General features: G+C 41.6%; 1 protein-coding gene across 2 annotated transcripts in view; it reads left to right on the top strand.

Moving 5' to 3' along the window:
• Positions 1 to 7,065: 7,065 nt before the first annotated feature.
• ADGRF5 (adhesion G protein-coupled receptor F5) overlaps positions 7,066 to 18,944 on the top strand; it is a 102,396-nt gene continuing 90,517 nt past the window's right edge. For both annotated transcript variants that reach the window (XM_054557610.2, XM_054557609.2), the window contains exon 1: positions 7,066 to 7,271. The gene's annotated coding sequence lies outside the window, so the exon portion shown is untranslated. The remainder of the gene's footprint in view (positions 7,272 to 18,944) is intronic.

The following is an 18,944-nucleotide window of genomic DNA, read 5'->3' as shown; positions in this document are numbered from 1 at the left end:
AGGTCCCGTGGAAGTGAGGAAGGATGGCAACAAAATATATCCCCTCCCCATCACCCCCACAAATTCAAACTTCATCATCTATTTTGAAATTATAGCAGTCCCAGATGTTGACATTCTGGGACGCAGCAATCACAGCACATGGTTATTTGCTAAAGTAGGACAAAAGTCATTGGCATTGGGGAGCTCAAGGAAGTGAGAAACATCTTAAAAGGGAAGATGCAGAAATGACAGACATCAATTGCAGAGTGAGGAGTAAAAGTGTGAACCAGGTGCCAATATTCAGGGAACAGTGAAAGAGCAAGAATGGTGGATAAGAATGAAAGGAATGGAGGGCTGACAAGGAATGGAAATAATTCGTGCCTCTTGGGGCAGGCACGGTGACCAGAGAGACACCCAAGATGATGGAAGGGAATCTGAAGATAGAGGCTCCGGGATCTGAAGAGAGAGGTTCCAACAGAGAAGGAAGCCTTGAACTCATTCTGCATTGTGCAAGCTGGTGGCACAGAAATGTCTCAAGAGGAAGCAATTCAGGGTGCAGAGACCCAGGGAGACCTGCATGACCAGGGGCTTTGACATTATTACTGTAATGTCTCTTGGGTGGTGAGGTGATTTCCCACAGTCACATCTTTAAAAAGACATGGCCTCTGCTTGTTTGACTTCTCCATCTGAGTCATCAAATGGCAAAGTTTGGTGTGAAGCTGAGACCAGGGCTATCCCTTGCCTAATATGAAAGCCAGAGGTTAGAGAAATTTAGGACTTTTTTTCACAAAGCCACAGCTTCCTCCTCTACCCCTATAACAAAAAGAAAAAAAAAAGCGTTTTGTTGTATTCCCAATCCATGTTGGTTGGTTTGTCGCTGAACTCCACGAACCAAACCAATCACCCAAACAAAACAAACAGGGTTTATACTCTGATGCAGAATGCCTAAGTTTAGTTGTGAAAGACAAGTTCCTCTTTACATCAACTAAATATAATCATATCCAGTTCAAACTTCCGAAGATAGATAGATTTTTAAAGCAAGTCATCTTTGGGAAATGTTTCGGTGTAGTTATTGAGGTTTCGTACATTCTCTCGTGAACATCCTCCCTTTTAAGATGTTTCTCACTTCCTTGAGCTCCCCAATGCCAATGACTTTTGTTCAACTTCAGCAAATCACCTTGTGTTGAATAGTAAAGGGTGTATGGAGTAGACAACCCCAAACTGTCAGTAAATGCAGCAACCAGCTTCCCTAACAAGCAGGATGCTTGTCCTTAACTCTAAGGACATAAGGTTTCATTTCACGTGGAAAGAGTGAGTGAATCTGAGATGGAGCCAAGGAAAGTACTGCCACTTCATCAAGGACTGAAGATAATTATGATTGTTCCTAGGCTTCTTTTCCTAGAAACTTTTTTCTACCTCAGTTGTAAGTAAAGAGTGAAAAAGAACGTGTCTACTCTATGACTCAAAATGGGTCTGTTTTTCGAAATAATACTTTAGTGACTTCTTTCTCTTTCTTTAAAAGACAACCTACAGAGAAAAACAAGCATCTATATTACACACCATGCAGAATTAAACATTAGTATTTTGACATTTTTTTCTTTTTTATTTCAAATACATAGAATACAAAGAAAAACCTCTTTATTCCCTGCTTAGTCCTATTTCATGCCTTCTTCCTCCTAGACTGTATTGTGTAGTTTTTCAATATATAGCATTGTATATGTATTTTTTCTACAACTGACCTTTTTCCCTCTGGCTTTTTAAAAAGCTTTTACATGTATTTTTCCCCATCCATGTTGATACATACAGACTTAATTTATTATTTCTCTAATAATATCAAAATTTTTCCATTAATGTTTCTATGATGCATATATATATTTTTGTATTATAATTATTTTAAAGAGTGTTGCAGTTGAACATTCTTGTGTTTCTCCTTGTATATATAGGCAAGGATTTTCTAGAATATATCATGTGACTAGAAATTCGAACTATCCTGGACACTGTGAAACTGCTCTCCAAAATGGTTTACTGAATTATACTCACCAAGCAGTGTGTGAGAGTTTCTAATTCTTCCCAAAACACTAAGCAGGATTTGAGAATTCCTAGTTCCCTAAAACACTTGGTTTAATCTATGTATATATGTATGTCCCCTCCCTCCCTCCCTTCCTCTCTTCCTTCCCTTTCTCCCTCCTTCCCTGCTTACCTCCCTCCCTCATCTTCCCTCCCTCCCTCATCTTCCCTCCCTCCATCTTCCCTCCCTCCTCTACTTCCATCCTTCCTTCCTTCCCACTCTTCCTCCCTCCCTCCTTCACTTTCTTTTCTCTCTCTCCCCTTCCTCCCTCCCTCTTTCTTTCCTTTCTTCTCTCCCTCCCTCCCCTTCTCTCTCTCTTTCTCTCTCTTTCTTTCTTTCTTTCCCTTCTTTCTCTCTTTCCTTCTTTTCCTTCCTTCCTTCCTCCCTTCCTTCCTTTCTCCATCCTCTGTCCCTCTCCCTCCCTCTCTCCCTCTCTCTTTCTTCCTTCTCTCCCTCTCTCTTTTCCTAACACCTTTATTTTTAAGGGAAATATATGATAGCGGTCAGTTGCCTTTCTTTAGGCCAACATTCCTTTTTTCCCAAGAACAATGCTACTGATATTTTACGTGTTTATTCCTTCTTTGACGGGTTTAATATTATAGTGTCCGTACTTTTTATTTTTCAGTGAAATAATGAAAGTTGTAGAGCTCCTTAATAGTCCCCTCTTAGAGCTCCATCTTCAATGACAAATGCGATATTAGTAGTTGGCAGAGAAAAACTGACAGTGAAAGGAGAGCCTCACCTCTAATGCAGGTGAAGACAAAGCTTGTGTGTCAGTCTGTGATGGAGTCTCCCTTCACAAGTCTACTCATGGTTCTTGCAGAAAGAGCCACACGTTTGTGGGAAGTGATCTTAAAGCATCTAGTAGATCACATTTGTTCTATTATTTGCCATTGATCATTTATAGTTCTCATGATTACTCCAAAATCAAGGATCACTGTTCTCAGGAACTTCCAAACTTAGAAACTTCCAAACTTCCACACTGAGCTGTTAGATAAGTCATTTCCCCTGCTCTAAATTACAGAATTAATGGCAAATTCATTTTGAAAATAAAAATTAAACAAAACAAAACAAAAAGGCCTTATGTTTGGCTGCTGATCTGGCACTAAGAGCTTTAGTGAGTCAAACCAAACTGATTGCCAGACCGATCCTTAAAGATAAATTATTTTATAAGTTTGATATTTAAAAATATAGATTGTAAGTCACACACACTAAAAATACAGCAAATATAAAAATTAAAGAGAAACCAAACCACACAAATATATTTATGTTTTCTGATTTTTTCCTTTCAAAATGTTACTGTCCCCTATGTTGAAGAGTTTGCTATAGCTGATTGATAGTAGGACATTTCCTAATAGTTGCCTATGTGGCAAGAATTCTTAAAAACACTGTCTTAAAAAATACTGAACACCTGAAATGTATGCCCTTTGCTTATCAATGTTTTCTTTCCTCCAAGGTACTGGTTGTAGTGAGTCCAAACCTAGGCCACTTTCACCATATTTAGTAAACCCGTGTCCAGTTATTGTTTTACATAGTTCTGCTTTGGGCTTTGCCTGTACTCCTGCCCTAACTGAAACTCTGTACCCACCTAATTGTTCAGCTGATATCGCTTTGTCATTCACTTTCATAATCAACATATTTAGTTTATTCCTTGTTTTTATTTTACATACTCAAGGAACGTATAAAACTAGGCCAAATATTTAAGAAAACAGTTTTGCCATTGAAAATTCCTGATACAACTTGCTGTAAGCACTATCACCTGCCTTCTGTTAAAAGACCATTTTCAAAAGGTGAAATCCTGACTCAAATATAAAATGACATGTGAAAGAGATTTTATTTAACTCATTAATTAATGAAGGGAGTGGTAAAACGTTAGAACTTGTTCAAAGGGAAATCCCAAGAGCAGATATATTTATATAGAGACAATCAGGAATGCTGAACTGAGTTTGCTAAGAGCTACAAAAACTGGCTAATATCCTACCATTTACTAAAATTTAATGTTTGAAATAATCATTTCTATAGAGTGGAAGGCAATTATATATCTACTGGACAAAACTAATGTGCATTTCTATGGTTAAAAATCATTTGTATTACTATTAGTTTCTATGTCCTTCAGAATTGTTAAACATCCAGTAAAAGATGATCAAATGTAGAGTCCCCTACAGATTCAGCTCTCCAGCTGTATGTTGTTTGCTAGAAAACTCTCAACACTCTGTTGACAGGACACCCAGTCATCTTTTCCTATTTTAAAGCCTTTCACTATTTTCTCTGACACTTCCATTTCCAATGGAAGTAATATCCATTAATTAGGAACCAAATTGAGACTTCATAAAGTAAGTTCAAATGATTGGTTTAATAAATATCTTTGCTTTGTTCTAGATAGATGCATATATTAAATGACAATTAAATGCACAAAACCAGATACTGAGAATCACCTATGTTTTTATTATCTTTACAGATGATAGAGTATGGGTCTTGTTACTGCAGCTTGTGCTCCAATCATCCAGCCTCACCTGGGGCTTCTCACTCATATACAGTCCTCATCAACACACAAAGTGACCTCTTGATTCAGGGGAACCATGAAAAGTAACCAGAATACATGCTTAGAAATTCCAGATGTAATATTGTCATGGAAGTATTCAAAATCATGAAATAAAAAATGACTATGTGGTTTAATAATGTTTCAAAGTCCAAACAAAATGCAGCAGCTAACTGTAGTGTTTTAAGAGCGGTAGTGGCATGTCCCTAGACCCCCTTTTGCCTTTTGACTTCTAGAAAAACAGGCTTGATTCATCAGGGGGCCTGGAAAGTGCAGGAGAGTCAGGCAGGGTGCACAGAGCTTGCCTGTGGTGCACTGCTTCCAGATAAATGCTGACTTCACAGGGGTTTTCCTCCCCTCCCCACCACCTCACTGTTTTCTAAGCTTTGTTCTGTTCATGTGCTTCTTCCCACTTCTCCTGTCTTTATCCTTCCTCCCATATCCCTCCCTCCTCTTTTCCTCTTTCCTTTCCACTGCCCCTTCTTTCTCCCTCTCTCTCCCCTCACCTCCAACAGACTCCCATTTCATTCACCCTTGCTAACTTTAGTCCTCCTTCTTGTGGGTATATCTAAGACTTCACTTTTTGAATAGCTGTTGTTGCCTACTTATAATAATCTCTGTGAGGCAGCAATACACAGCATATGACAAACTGCAGCATTTTAATAATATTCAGCAATAGCTCTGCAATATCACCCACGAAGTTGCTCCGCTTTGTAAAACTGTTAACAACAGTCTTGTGTTTTCCTCTAAGTCATATATTCTCCTTTCCCTAACATGTAACAACTGTAATTAATTTGATTTGATTTTGTAAATTAATCAAAAATTAATTTGATTTTATTTTGAGACCAGGCTGGTCTCAAACTCCTGGGCTCCAGCAATGCTCCTGCCTCAGCCACCTGAGTAGCTGGGACTTGTACAAGTGCGCACCATCGCACCCAACAATAACTGTAGTTGATGACACTCCTCCTCCTAACGTTAAACCCACACAAACCAGACACTGCTGGGTCCTGGATGCTAGGGATATAATGGTGAAGCAGACACAGTCCTTGACCTCACAGAGCGACAGCCCAGCAGGAGACAGAGAGACAAGTAGGCAGCCTTCCTTGCTTTAGTGTTATGAGAGAGACAAGCATGGTTTGCTTGGAAGAACACCAAAGGGGCCCAGAAATTGGAAAATGCATTCTGAAGGATGTGAGATTCAAGGAATTGGGTCTTGGAGGAGAGGACATACTTCATTGAGTGGAGAGAGGTGGGGAAGGAGGGAATGAGAAAGGGCATGAGGAGAGTGCAGATGAAAGTGGGCATTGAGGGAAAGTAGAAGAGATTGGCCATTGTGCATTTAAGGGTTTGGCCTATATCCTTAAGCTCCTGAAAGATTTTAAGCATGGGAATCCCATCATGAAGATGGCATTTGAGAGACATTACCCTGGTTGCTGGGAGGAGAATGGATAGGAAGTGAAGGAAAATATGGGCAAGGAGACCACTGTGTGATTTTTACTCAGTGTTGTGTTTGTGGTCTTTTCCTGCTCACACCCACTACCCAGCATCCACCCTCCTCCCCCTCTGCCACCTTGCAGCAGCTTCCAAGTATACTGCTGTTCGAGGACTGACTGTCACCCTGCTGAACACAATGGAGGTAGTCCAGGCCTCTCAACAACTCAGCTTGTGAAAATCCGCACGGCCCAGAGTTCCTACCTTCTTTCTACAGCCAGGACTGGCTTGGTGAGTCTACGGCCTGGTGCAGTTGCATAGAGCCCTGTGCTCCAGAGAGTCCCCACACTTGCTTTAATGTTCTGTTGTCACCATCTTGAAATTCTTAATTTTTAAATGAGTGGCATCACATTTTCGTTTTACATGGAACCCCATAAATGATGTAGAGGGTCCTACTTCGCTCCATGGATGGTGGCCTCCTGATAATTCTTTAAACTCTAAGGCAAAATGGCCTGAGGACTTTGGAGTCAGTCCAAGATTAAGAAAGATCAAACTTTCCAAAGACAGAGCTTGCCTTAGGGGGTCTTGCCTGAGGCTGGGAATGGATTCTTCCGGGGCCTGTTCTAACCTTCCTCTCATCAGCTACTCTGTGTAACATGACATCTGGACTGGGGCCAGAATATGCTTCAGCTCAGTGGAAGAAGATGAGGACATTCTTGACTTTTACAGAGTTAAACACTTAGAGGAACTTCAGGAAGAAAGCACTTGGTAAAAGGTAAAGTTGGCTGGCCCATCAGCTCCTTGCCTGGGGTCCTGCTGCTTCTTTTCACAGTTCTCAGCATGTTTATTCTCTTCTTTCCAGTGGCCAGAGGACAAGTTTCTTGTTTCCTCTAGGGAGCCTGGAGAGAGAGGCATCAGGCACCAAATACAGGAAATCATGCGGAGAGGATCTCTTATTTATTACAGTCCCCATATTACTTCCCTCCCCCAAGCCCCCGCCCCCCACCTCCAGTCAGTCAGTGTCTCCCGGCTTCTTCCTGCAGCAGAGAACAGAAGGCAGTTCACCTCTGCTCCTGACAGCCTGGGAACCCGCAAGAGCCCCAGCATTTGAAGTCTGGTCTTGTGAGACCCCACCCTCCTCTGGCTGTGTGATCGAATGGGATGCCCTCAAGGTTCACCTCACCTGAGAGGTTTTTGGGCAGATCAGCAGTAAGGTGTTAAATTTTAGGAGCCTGAAAACCCCAGAAGAGAAAGGTAGGTACCTGCATCGTTTTGATTTGTCATGTTAAATGTGAATCCAGCTGCTCCGGAATAGATGTGCATTTCCACGTGGCTTTTCTAGCTGGCTTCATGCTCTCAACCTGTGTGTCTTGTGGAGATTTACTGATTTACAAGACTGTGAGGGGCAAATAGTGAGACAGGATATGACATATGGATTTTTCAAATCTGTACATCTTTGGATAAAGAATGCCAGCCAGTATATGGATCATGGTGGCGATTCTTATTTTCTTTGGAGTGCAAATCTCATTAGAAGTAGTTTTTTTTTTTTTTTTTTGGCTTCTGCATAAGGGGCAATTTTTACTAACTGTCTTTTCTTTTTAATAGTATAGACCTCTACCATGATTTCTTTATTATTCCTTTCTGAGATTTTCAGTTAAAGAAATACTAGATTTGACAGAGAATTTGCTAACAGAAATAGAAACAGGTGTTCCTAATTTAGAGTGCCTATGTGCTGTAAGAAAAAAAAAAAAACAAAGAGTACTTTGTTCAGGGATCTGGTGGACTTCCACATTATTTTCTAGAATTTGTGGTGAAACAGTTGTTATTCCTGAGGTTTCCTGAAATTCAATACAAGTAGTGAAAATGAATATCCAGGGATGGCTCGGAGGCTGTGGTGGTGGTTGTCTGCAGGGATGGTGCTCACTCCTTAGCTGGGTGCTCTTGTTGGTCACCACTGAGGCTCAAGATGATAGGTCACTGAGACTCAGAGAGGCGCCAGGTCTTATTTAAGTACCACTATAAATTTCTCTGGATTTTTTTGTCATCTTATGTTTTTATTATTTCATTTTGTCTTCACAACGAGCCTTTAAGAGAAATAATTTATACAGACTTCATGGAATATCAAACAATTCATACCTATTTATTGAACATTTACTATTCTTTTCTAGCTTATTTAGTTCCGATGCTCATAATTTCTTACCACTTATGTATTTTACCTCAATACGGTCTCCCTCCATTCTATCTTCCATAGCCTGCTACAGGGGTCTTGGGAATATGCAATTCTAATAATGCCACTCTCAGTGAGAGATATATATAAAATATAATATGTTATAATATTATAGAGATATATATTATATATAATATAATATATTATAATATTATAGAGATATATATTATATATATTATAATATATAATATATAATTATATTATTTTATATATATATATAATTTTTTTTTTCTGAGACTGTGTCTCACTCTGTCGCCCAGCCTGGAGTACAGTGGCACAATCTCGGCGCAACCTCTGCCTCTTGGGTTCAAGTCATTCTTGTGCCTCAGCCTCCCGAGTAGCCGGGACTACAGGCACGCACCACCACGCCCAGCTACATTTTGTATTTTTAGTAGAGAAGCGGTTTCACCATGTTGCCCAGGCTGGTCTCGAACTCCTTACCTCAGGTGATCTGCCCACTTTGGCCTCTCAAAGTGCTGGGATTATAGGCGGGAGCCATGGTGCCCGACCTCAGTGAAATATTTCTATTGCATTCTGTTGCTTACAGCCTTGCTACCTAAAGTGTAGTCCAAGGACTAGCTGCATCAGGCATCAGTCGGGAGTGATCACTTGGGAACAAATTCTTTATTCCCTCCCCAGATTTACTGAATCTGCATTTTAATACCTGGGTGATGCATATGCACATTAAAGTTTGAGAAGCATTCACTTACAGAGGGTAGAAAAATCAAAAGTCGGCTCCTTATCATCCTGCCAGCCTCACCCTCTCAGTATCTGACTTTGCAACTAAACTAAGTACCTTGCATTTCCCTAATATGTGAATGCTCTAATGCCTGCCTATTTCTGTGTGTGCTGTCCTCCCTGCCTGGGATACCTCTATTCATCTTCCCAACTCAATTGCCCATTAAGGCCTGGTTTGTACACCTTCATTCCCCTCCATCCATCTTCTACTAAGCGATTCTCAGGTCTGTGATTTTTCTGGTGGTTGGTGGAATGTTTTGACATATCCCTGAGCACATTAAATGATAGTTGCTATATTTATTTTGACTCTTGAGGAGTTATTGGTCTTCTATGTCTAAACCCATAGCACTTGGCACAGTTTTGGGCTTCTGCTCAATCAATTTTGTTAAATGAATGAATGAATGAGCAAATGAATGTGTACATTGTCTGAAAAACCCCAATTAATTATCAGATCAAGACCTATAGTATGAATCTTCCAAGGATATTTTTAATCCCTATAGCATTTTCCCACACTCTTCTTTCTGAAATGTTGCTGGATTCATTTACTCACCAAATATTTTGAGTACTTTCCATGTGCCATGCCTTTTAGAATCTATTTCTTTACGTCTGTGTGACAGCCTCTTTCATTAGGTGTTTCCCTATCAGTGCCCCTCATTCTCTGCCGCTCGAAGTCAAGGACTCACTGAGTCCCTTTCACAGGGCAGGCAGTGTGCTATGTGCTAGGGATATGATGGCAAACAATACAGATGTGAGTCCTGCCTCCATGCAGCTCTCATCTGGAGGACTTACTTTTTGTCATCCTCTATGCTACCTGTCATTCATGGAAGTATTAAGGAAAACTGAAATAAGCCTGATCCCTAACAAATGCTGGCACATCCAAGTAAAGGCCTCGAGAGCTTGAAGCTTGAAGTCAGTGTGGTTCAATAGAAAGACAGCTGAACTGTGCTTTGGGGCCCCAGATTTGGTCCTGTACCTGCAACTCTCTTGCCATGTGACCCTTGGGTAGGTCCACAACTTTTCTCTGAACCTTGAGTTTTTCCAGTGGTGAAAAAGACAGAGAGCCACAGGGGAGAGAATCCCTGATTTCAGAGTGCAAAGAGAAGACCATATCCACAGAGCCACTACACTCACGTTCTCTCATGCTTCATGGCAATTTGAAAGGCGGTGCTCTGTGTTTCTCCGAGTCAAGCCAGCTGGAAGAGATCTTAAGAGAGCATTTTATTACTATGCCCACATGTTCAGCCATTGACATTAACGTTGTGCTTTGGTATTTCCCCAAGAGCACAGTTTGCCCGTGACTCCTGGAGAGCAGTGCCCTGCAACTCAGAGGAATCCATGAGGCATTCATTGCTGGGTGCAGAACTGCTTTGAAGCAGGTTAGATGAGGAGGGAGGAAAGGCCTCCATTAAGCAGTCCCTGCTTTAGGAAAGCAGCCAGGAAAAGAGGAGGAAGTAGCTCTACCAAGTGGTGCAGGAAAAACCTAGAAGCACATAGACATATAGCCAGTTCCTGACATCATCCCTCACTGCAGCACAGCTAAAAGGATTCCCTTTCTGACTACATGTGGTATTCTCCTTTTTCCACCCAAAGATTTGTGTCTTAGCCATATTTCACCTAGAATCAAATGGTGGAGGAGCGCATAGTATCATTTTCCCCATGCTTTGCCCTCCCATAGAGCACATGGACACTTGGGAGAAAGCAAACAGACACAACCACCAGGTTTAGGCTGAAGCAAACTGCCAAGGCGCTCTCAAGGGACAGCTATTTCTCTCTTCCAGCCTTCTTCTTTTCTCCCTCCATTGTTCAGAGCTTCCAAATGAGATGCCTCCTGAACCTCTAGAATCTCTTCTTGCTTCCTGTTGCTCCTATACCTTTCTGCCTCCAGGCTTCCACAATGACCACCTTGCCTACAGCTGCCTTTCAGCAACTGAATGTTTTCTGCTGGTAATTTCTTACCCACTCAAGTTCACTTTAATCTCTGTCAATAAACACACGTTGTAATAACAAAAGGGATATTAACCTACATGAGAGGTTTCCAGTGGCCTGCCACAGATCTCAGGCTATATTTGAGATCAGCCTGGACTATATCTGGCTCAATATTTCTTTTTTAATGAGAGGCATGTCGTGGGCTATAAAGAGGCAGACCTGGTTTTTAATCTCCTGTCTTGAACAAGTAATTGTATCTTTCCAAGTCTTTGTTTTGTTTCTGAAAATATGAACTAATACTTAGTACACAAAGTTGTAAGAAGATTAATCATCTAAAGTGCCAAATAGGTTCCTTTAAAAAAACACCAAGTCGGCCGGGTGCGGTGGCTCATGCCTGTAATCCCAGCACTTTGGGAGGCCGAGGTGGGCGGATCACGAAGTCAAGAGATCGAGACCTTCCTGGCTAACATGGTGAAACCCCATCTCTACTAAAAGTACAAAAGTTAGCTGGATGTGGTGGTGCTTGCCTGTAGTCCCAGCTACTCAGGAGGCTGAGGCAGGAGAATTGCTTTAACCCGGGAGGCGGAGGTTGCAGTGAGCTGAGATTGTGCCACTGCACTCCAGCCTGGCCACAGGGCAAGACTTTGTCTCAAAACAAAACGAAACAAACAAAAAACAAAAAACACCAGGTCTTAAAAGAGGAGGTTGGCCAAGATGGTGAAAATGAGAAAACTGTCATTCACCAAACAGTTGAAGGAGCATTCAGGGGACAATTAAAGTAAGAAGTACATCTTGAGCACACGAGGGCTGCTTTTAAATATTTAAAGGTTGCTCTGTGTGGGAAAAGGGAAGGCCAACAGAAGATCAATGGGTGGAAATTATAGCGTAACAGATTTCAGCTCAATGTGTGGAAGGATTTACCCACCATCAGAATCATCTAAAAATGAGTGAGCTGCCTTGTGGTGTGGTGAACGCCTTGTCCCGGGCAATGTTCCAGCACCCTGGAAGACAGACTAGTGGCCGGGGTGTTCCCAAAGGGATGCCTATAATGGGTGGAGTCCGGGTGATGACCTCAAAGGTCCCTTCCCGCTCAAAGCTATCAAGAGTCTCGTGATGTCAGTGCGGTGATCCAAGCCACCAAATGAAGGTCTGCAAAAAAATCATCAGGCTAGAGTGAGGATAGCTGACTTTTCACTAGCTAGCCCTACCTATCTGCTGCAGTAAGTTTAAAATAGGGTCTTAGTAACAATGGAGTAGGCTGGACTTCCAGGAAAGAGCAAAAAAGAAAGAGAACAATGAGGAGGGAAAAGTTCACTGTAAACCACTCTTCTTGGGTTACTCTTTAACTAAATTATGGGTTACTTCTTGTGCTGCAAACACATTCCTATTTGATGGAAAACTGCCACATTTCTGTACATTTTCAGCTCAAGTAGAGTCAGGCAAATAACAGCAAGACTCAGAGCTTTGGCCCTGATTTCTCCTCTAGCTAAAATGGAAACATGGCTACATGGATATGGGTTCCTAGCCATTCCGAGGTCTAACTTTAAAATGTGAAAAAGAAACTGATTCTACCGTCTTCTAAGTTGCAAGGACTATGAATGGAATATTTGACTTTTGGAGAGAGAAGAAAGCTGGCTGGAACTGTCTGCCTGCTGTGAGTCAAGTTCACTGGCTACTGCCTTCTACCCATCTTTCCTTTTCTGCTACATGAACCACCTCAAGAGCAGTCTCTTTGAGAAGTAAGGATCTGGAAACTTTTAGAGAAGTAAGACTTAGGCTTAGGTAGACCCTATACACATCATCAACCACTCCAGGCAGCCCCAGAGCTTTCTGTTAATACTTTACCCTTTGTGGACTCAAAGAACTTGCAGTTCTGGACCCTCGCATGTTTCTGACCGCTTGGGCAGCATCTCAGCATGCCTTTGCTTTCTTCAATCTCACTTTGAGATCCTGGGGCAAAAAAGCAGCAGTCCTTTCAACAGAAACAGTTATAAGCAAATGATATATGTTTTCAAACCGAAACAAAGCCATGATATATTTTATTCTCAAGGCTTACCTAAGTTAGCTTTCTTAAAAACACTAATTAAAAAAAATCCTTTGAAATATAATCAACTGTACATGACAAAATCATAGAAACCCTTGCAGACCAGCGTATTTATTTTTAGATGCACATCAGCCTACCCAGCATAGCAAAGCCACTGTCTAATGTCCAAAGCATGGCCCTGGGAATTTCCTCTAACAAGGCTGTGTTTCCGCCCATTGTTACAGCACAAAGGACAGAAGGAGGCCTGAGTAGAGGCTCATGTTAACCCCGCCTAGAGTAAAATCTGGAACCTGTCATCACCTCGGTTGGATCAATGTGGTCTTGAGGGCTGGGGTCAAGAGGGAGATTGCCCGCCAACTCTGGACAGATGCAAATGAGTAGTCATCCAAAAATATTCCAGAGACCAGTGACGGCAATTCACAAGTAAAGGGTCAGCTTTCTTTTTGTAGTCAAGGATCTAAATCTCACCCGTACTGTGAAGTGAATTCTGGTCTAGACCGGAGACAACGATGCTATTTGAGGATCTTGGCTTGAATTGCAATTAATAAAGTTATTTTAAGAATATTTTGTTTTAAAAAAGCCATAAATCTGTGTACACACAGCCCCAATAAACACACACATACACACACACACACACACTCACTAGAGCAAGTATCAGATACCAGAATCACCCAGAACTTTACTATTATTCTAGGCCAGTTTCTGATCCTTCATTTATTCATTGATGAAATGGGCATAACAGATCTCACATCCTATTAGTTTGGGGATAAATAAGGTATAATATTACAAATAATCTCACCCAAACTAGACTTTTGCTTAAGCTTTTGCATCTTGATCCTAACATGTTTTGAGCTTCTTACAAGAAACTTCTGCACAAATATTTACTGTCAAGTCTCCAGGGGTTTTCTTTGTTTGTTTTGCTACTACAGCAAAAGAAGGCCAATTTGTTACTTAATTGGCACACTTTACAAGCAGAGCTTTTCATGCCTTTGTCAAGTTCTTTCTACTCCTAGGGAAGGTCACTGCATTATTACTCAAAGTTGCAATGCTCAGGGCTATGTCTGGGGGTCTCTGTGGAAGATGAAGAGGTGGGTCTCAGGTCTGCATACAGCAGTCCACACCCATCCTGTCCAGTGTTGAGTCTGTGATCTGCATTCCACAACCCCATCACCACCCCTGCCCAATCAAAGGCCTGAGGAGCAAGGGGGACCTGCACGTACAAACAGCAGCCTGAGCAGGGACTGGGTTGTTGGCCTCTGCTGGCAGGTGGATGTCCAGGTCCCCCCTCCAAGGTCCACAGATTCAGGAAAATGTGCTGTAGCCCTTTGGTGAGAATGTGAGAATGTTAGTAAAAATGCCTTTATGGATTGTTTTGTTTGCAAGTGTTTATTATCAGACACCCCTCAGAGGTTCACAGGGCAGGTTGCGAATGTCCGAAGTGGGGCCTGGGAATTTCCTTCCACAAAGCCTGTGCTTCCTCTCTTTGTTACTCCTCAAAGAACAAGTTGAAGCATTACTAGAGATGCTTACTTAACTCTTTATCCTGCCCACCACTTTTTCGTTTACATCACAGAAAATTCACGCTGCCAGCCATCTAAGGAGCAAAAAGATGTTTGGGTTTTGGTTGTGGTGTGCACCCGCAGATGTGCACATATGTGTGCATTTGTATGCATGAGTGTGCATATGTTTGTGTGTTAATGGAGAGGAAATAGGTAAAGCACAAAATGTATTGTATTTTAAAAGGTTTTCATTCAGTGTTATGACATGCAGCCATCATTGGTCAGACCAGAGAATACTTGTTTCTTTATCGTAATATGTATTTCCATATGCTAAAAATGATGACTCAATTGCAGTTCACTGTCCCTAGGGAAGGGCTGTCTTAGAATTATAGTTGCTTTTCACCTTTGGAGTCTACTTATTGGCTAAAGCTGGGGTATAATGAGTTGAAAGGTATTTCAATCAACCAAGAATTATTTATTGAATATATTCTATGTGTCTGAACTCTACTAGGTACTAAGAGAAACCAGAGATTCTGCCCGCAGGAAAATTCAAGACCGTATATTTATACATATATACAAACACACAAACTCAATGTGTTGCAAATGAGAGTGCAAAGACATTTGTATGGTCTAAGGCCAGTAAAGATTAGAAGAGGGACATGGGCCCTCACTCAGCCTGGAACTCTTCAATTATCCCCAGAGACATCTTTATGGTGTCTTCACCGTCCTTAAATCTCCAAGCACCAGCGAAGCCCAGTGTGTGCACCATGCACATACACATGTACACACTTGCACACACAGCCTGCTCTCAGGAAACGGCTGTGCCTTCTTGGAGGAAATAACGTCATTGGCCTTCTCACCACCAAATCTATGCCAGGATCAGCCTCAATACCCATCTCTTTTGCCCTCCTGTTTTGTTCCAGGGGAAGAGGGACCCTTCCCCGCATCCAGAGCTCAGCTCTCCCGTGCTCCTGCCATTTATTCCCATAGCCTCACTAGGCTCCCCTCTTATTGGCCCTTTCCTATTAGCATTTAATTATGCTTAGATCCTTCTCATCTTAAAACAATAGGAGCAGAAGCTCTTCCCACCCCATATTTTTCCTCAGCTGCACTTCCATCATCATTTCCTCTCACCACAAAATTCTTGAAAGGATATGGCTATTCATGTCTTCACATCATCACCAACCATTCACATTGTGTTCTGTCTATGCTACCCCAGTGTACCTCAGCAAATGCTTTTGCCAAGATTCTCTTTGACCTCTGTATCCTCAAATCCAACTCATTTACTGTCAGCAGGACTTCACACTGTTCTCCACTTCCTCTAGTCTTGTCCTTGCCTTCCAGGACACCAATGCTCTGGCTTCCCTCCTTCTTCTCTGGCTGCAGCTTCTCAGTTTTTTTTACAGGTTCCTTTCCCTCTGCCATTTCCTCAACTTCCCAATGGCTATAACCGGGCCAGCCACCTCTTCTCCATTCATTCTGTCTCCCGCTGTGGTTCATTCCTCTGCCTGGATTTCTCTTTCCTGCCTTCTCTGTTGATATAGTTTGGCTGTGTCCCCACCCAAATCTCACCTTGAGCTGTAATAATCCCCACATGTCAAGGGTGGGACCAGGTAGAGATATTTGAATCATAAGGGCAGCTTCCCTCATACCGTTCTCATGGTAGTGAATAGGTCTCATGAGATCTGATAGTTTAATAAATGGGAGTTCCCCTGCACAAGCTCCCTTTCCTGCCACCATGTAAGACATGACTTTGCTCCTTCTCACCTTACACCATGATTGTGAGGCCTCCCCAGCCATGTGGAAATGTGAGTCCATTAAGCCTCTTTCCTTTTTAAATTCTCCAGTCTCAGGTATGTCTTTATTAGCAGCGTGATAACAGACTAATACATCTGTCAAGTAAACTATCTTCCTAAGCCCATTTTAAATGTCACCAAATTTATACATATATACAAACACACAAACTCAATGTGTTGCAAATGAGAGTGCAAAGATATTTGTATGGTCTAAGGCCAGTAAAGACTAGAAGAGGGACATGGGCCCTCACTCAGCCTGGAACTCTTCAATTACCCCATCCCTGTGCAGAACTGATCTCCCTGCTAAGTGCTTTTCAGCACTGTCCCAAGCCTGTTTTACAGTGCCTTTTGTGTTTGAAATCTCAGTAATTGTTCACATGCACTTCTTTCCTAGGACATAGGGATGCCATCTTATTCGTCTTTTTACTCCTCGCCCCTAGCACAGTACCTGGCACATTAGGTTTTTAATCAGTATTTCATGTGGAGTTAGGAATGCAAAAGTGTCACTTAAGTGATTTATCTCTTCTTTAAGTAAAATAACATCTTGTTCTCTTTCAGGATGGATGTGTTCATAAATTTTAATTTTAATATAATTTTTGAAACTTTAAAGCACTCACATATAGGTTACTAACAAACTTTTACCTTTTTCTTAAAATCAAAATCACAATTCTTAACACTTCCTATATGAGTTTTAAAGTCCTGTTTAAAAGCAGAAATGAATGACACTTGGATTTCACATTTTATTTAAATCATCACTCAGGGAGAATTTCCAAATGTGTCATGAGTGACACTGCATATTCATGCACCTGAGGTGGGGTTTTCAAGATCGTCACTTCACTGCCGATGCTGGTGTTGCATAAATTTTCCACAGCTCACCTGCAGAACTTGTCTACTCTTCTTTCAAAGCCATGGAGATTGATTTACTGACCTGTCTGAAGGGGAACAATGGTGGCCACAGAGAATGAGCCTAAGCACTGAGCCAGTACAGATTTCACCCAACCTCCTGTCTCCCAGAAGTTCATAAGACAGGGATGCATCTTAGGGTACAAGGCCAGAGGTTCACTCAACTCTGGGTGGCAGATGGTATGCTACACCCTCTGTTGGACTATGAAGAGAAAGTATGTGCCCTGCTCTTTATTTTGAAAGATCTCATCCTTTTAAAAATCTCTACTTTGGGTTTTTGTAATAATAGATGTATAATATATTAGTATAAGAGAACCGTAATGACATATTTTATATGACATATTTATATTTACATGGAGATGCAAAGCACAGTTTGTGCAAGTGTGGTCTAGAGACGAGCAGTAGATAAACTGGCTGGATGCTGACAAAATGCATATCTCTGGGCTCTACCTGAACCTATTAAATTGAAACCTGTGTGTGTAGGAAGATGGAGGTAGGAGCAGGACAGGGAGCAATGCTGCAAAATCTGCATTTTTCAACCAGCACCTTAGAACAGGAGTCCCCACCTTGTGGGCCATGGACCAGTGCCAGTCAGTGGCCTGTTAGGAACCAGGCGACACAGCAGGACATGAGCCATGGGAAAGCCAGTGTTATTGCCTGAGTTCCACCTCTTTTTGAATCAGTGGTGGCATTCGATTCTCACCGGAGCTTGAACCCTATTGTGAACTGTGCATGCGAAGGATCTAGGTTGCATGCTCCTTATGAGAATCTAATGGCTGATGATCTGAACGGTTTTATCCTGAAACCATACCCCTGCTTCTCCCGCTTCTCCTGGTCTTCTAGAAAACTTGTCTTCCATGAAACCAGTCCCTGGTGCCAAAGAGGATGGAGACCACTGCCTTAGAAGTACTTCCAAAGTATGATGCACATTTAGTTAGGCATAAAAAACAATGTTTAGAAAATATCTACCAGCTTTGTTTAGAAAAGTGTTTACACTGGTAGCAGAAGGGTCCCTCCCTGTATTTCTCTGGGTAGGTTAATGATTTTGCAGTCCAGGCTCATGTATGCAGGAACATTCTTCCTGCTGAATTGTACCCTTGGTCTGGACTACAGTTTGGAACAGAATTCTATATCGCTTTTTACCATCATTTGAACCATTGTATGTTTAACCTTTCATTTATGTTTCAGCAGCCTATCTTGAAGCATAGTATAGTATAGTGACAAGAACTGGGTTTGGGATTCATAGTCTGCCTCAAATTTTTCAATTTGCTAGACTTTCAATCTATGTAGATTTTAAACCAGGTTTGGCAAGCTGTTTAACCTTTCTGAGCCTCCTTCTCTAAAATGGGAGTAGCTAACTAGTTCATGGAGTGTTGTGAAAATTAAATGACATTGTGCATTTAAAAAGCTTGTTAAAAAACACTCAGCAGAGACCCTGTGCTGGAGGTGGTCCTCAACAACAGATAGCAATTAAAAATAGCAATAGTATCATCATCATCACCAACAACAATAAACTTGCTGTGAGAAAGAAATCATCCATGAGTTTCCCAGCATTAAGATAGTATTCTGCACAAAGTAGTTTCCCAGAAACATTTGTCCAGTGAATGAATATCCTATTTGTGAATGTGAATACATATATTGGGAAAAGGATAAGATTTAAAAAATAAAAATATGTAACCGAACTGCCAACACAACGTGATGTGTGACTGTAGATCAAACCTCAGCTGCTCTTGATAAAACTTAGCAACTTTCTGCAAAAATCATCCATTTTCTCAGAGATGGTCTATAAGTTCT

The sequence above is a fragment of the Pongo abelii genome, chromosome 5 (assembly GCF_028885655.2).
Source record: "Pongo abelii isolate AG06213 chromosome 5, NHGRI_mPonAbe1-v2.0_pri, whole genome shotgun sequence".
NCBI lineage: Eukaryota > Metazoa > Chordata > Mammalia > Primates > Hominidae > Pongo > Pongo abelii.
The sequence above is the reverse complement of the archived record's forward strand: the minus strand, read 5'-3'. Positions and strand labels throughout refer to the sequence as shown.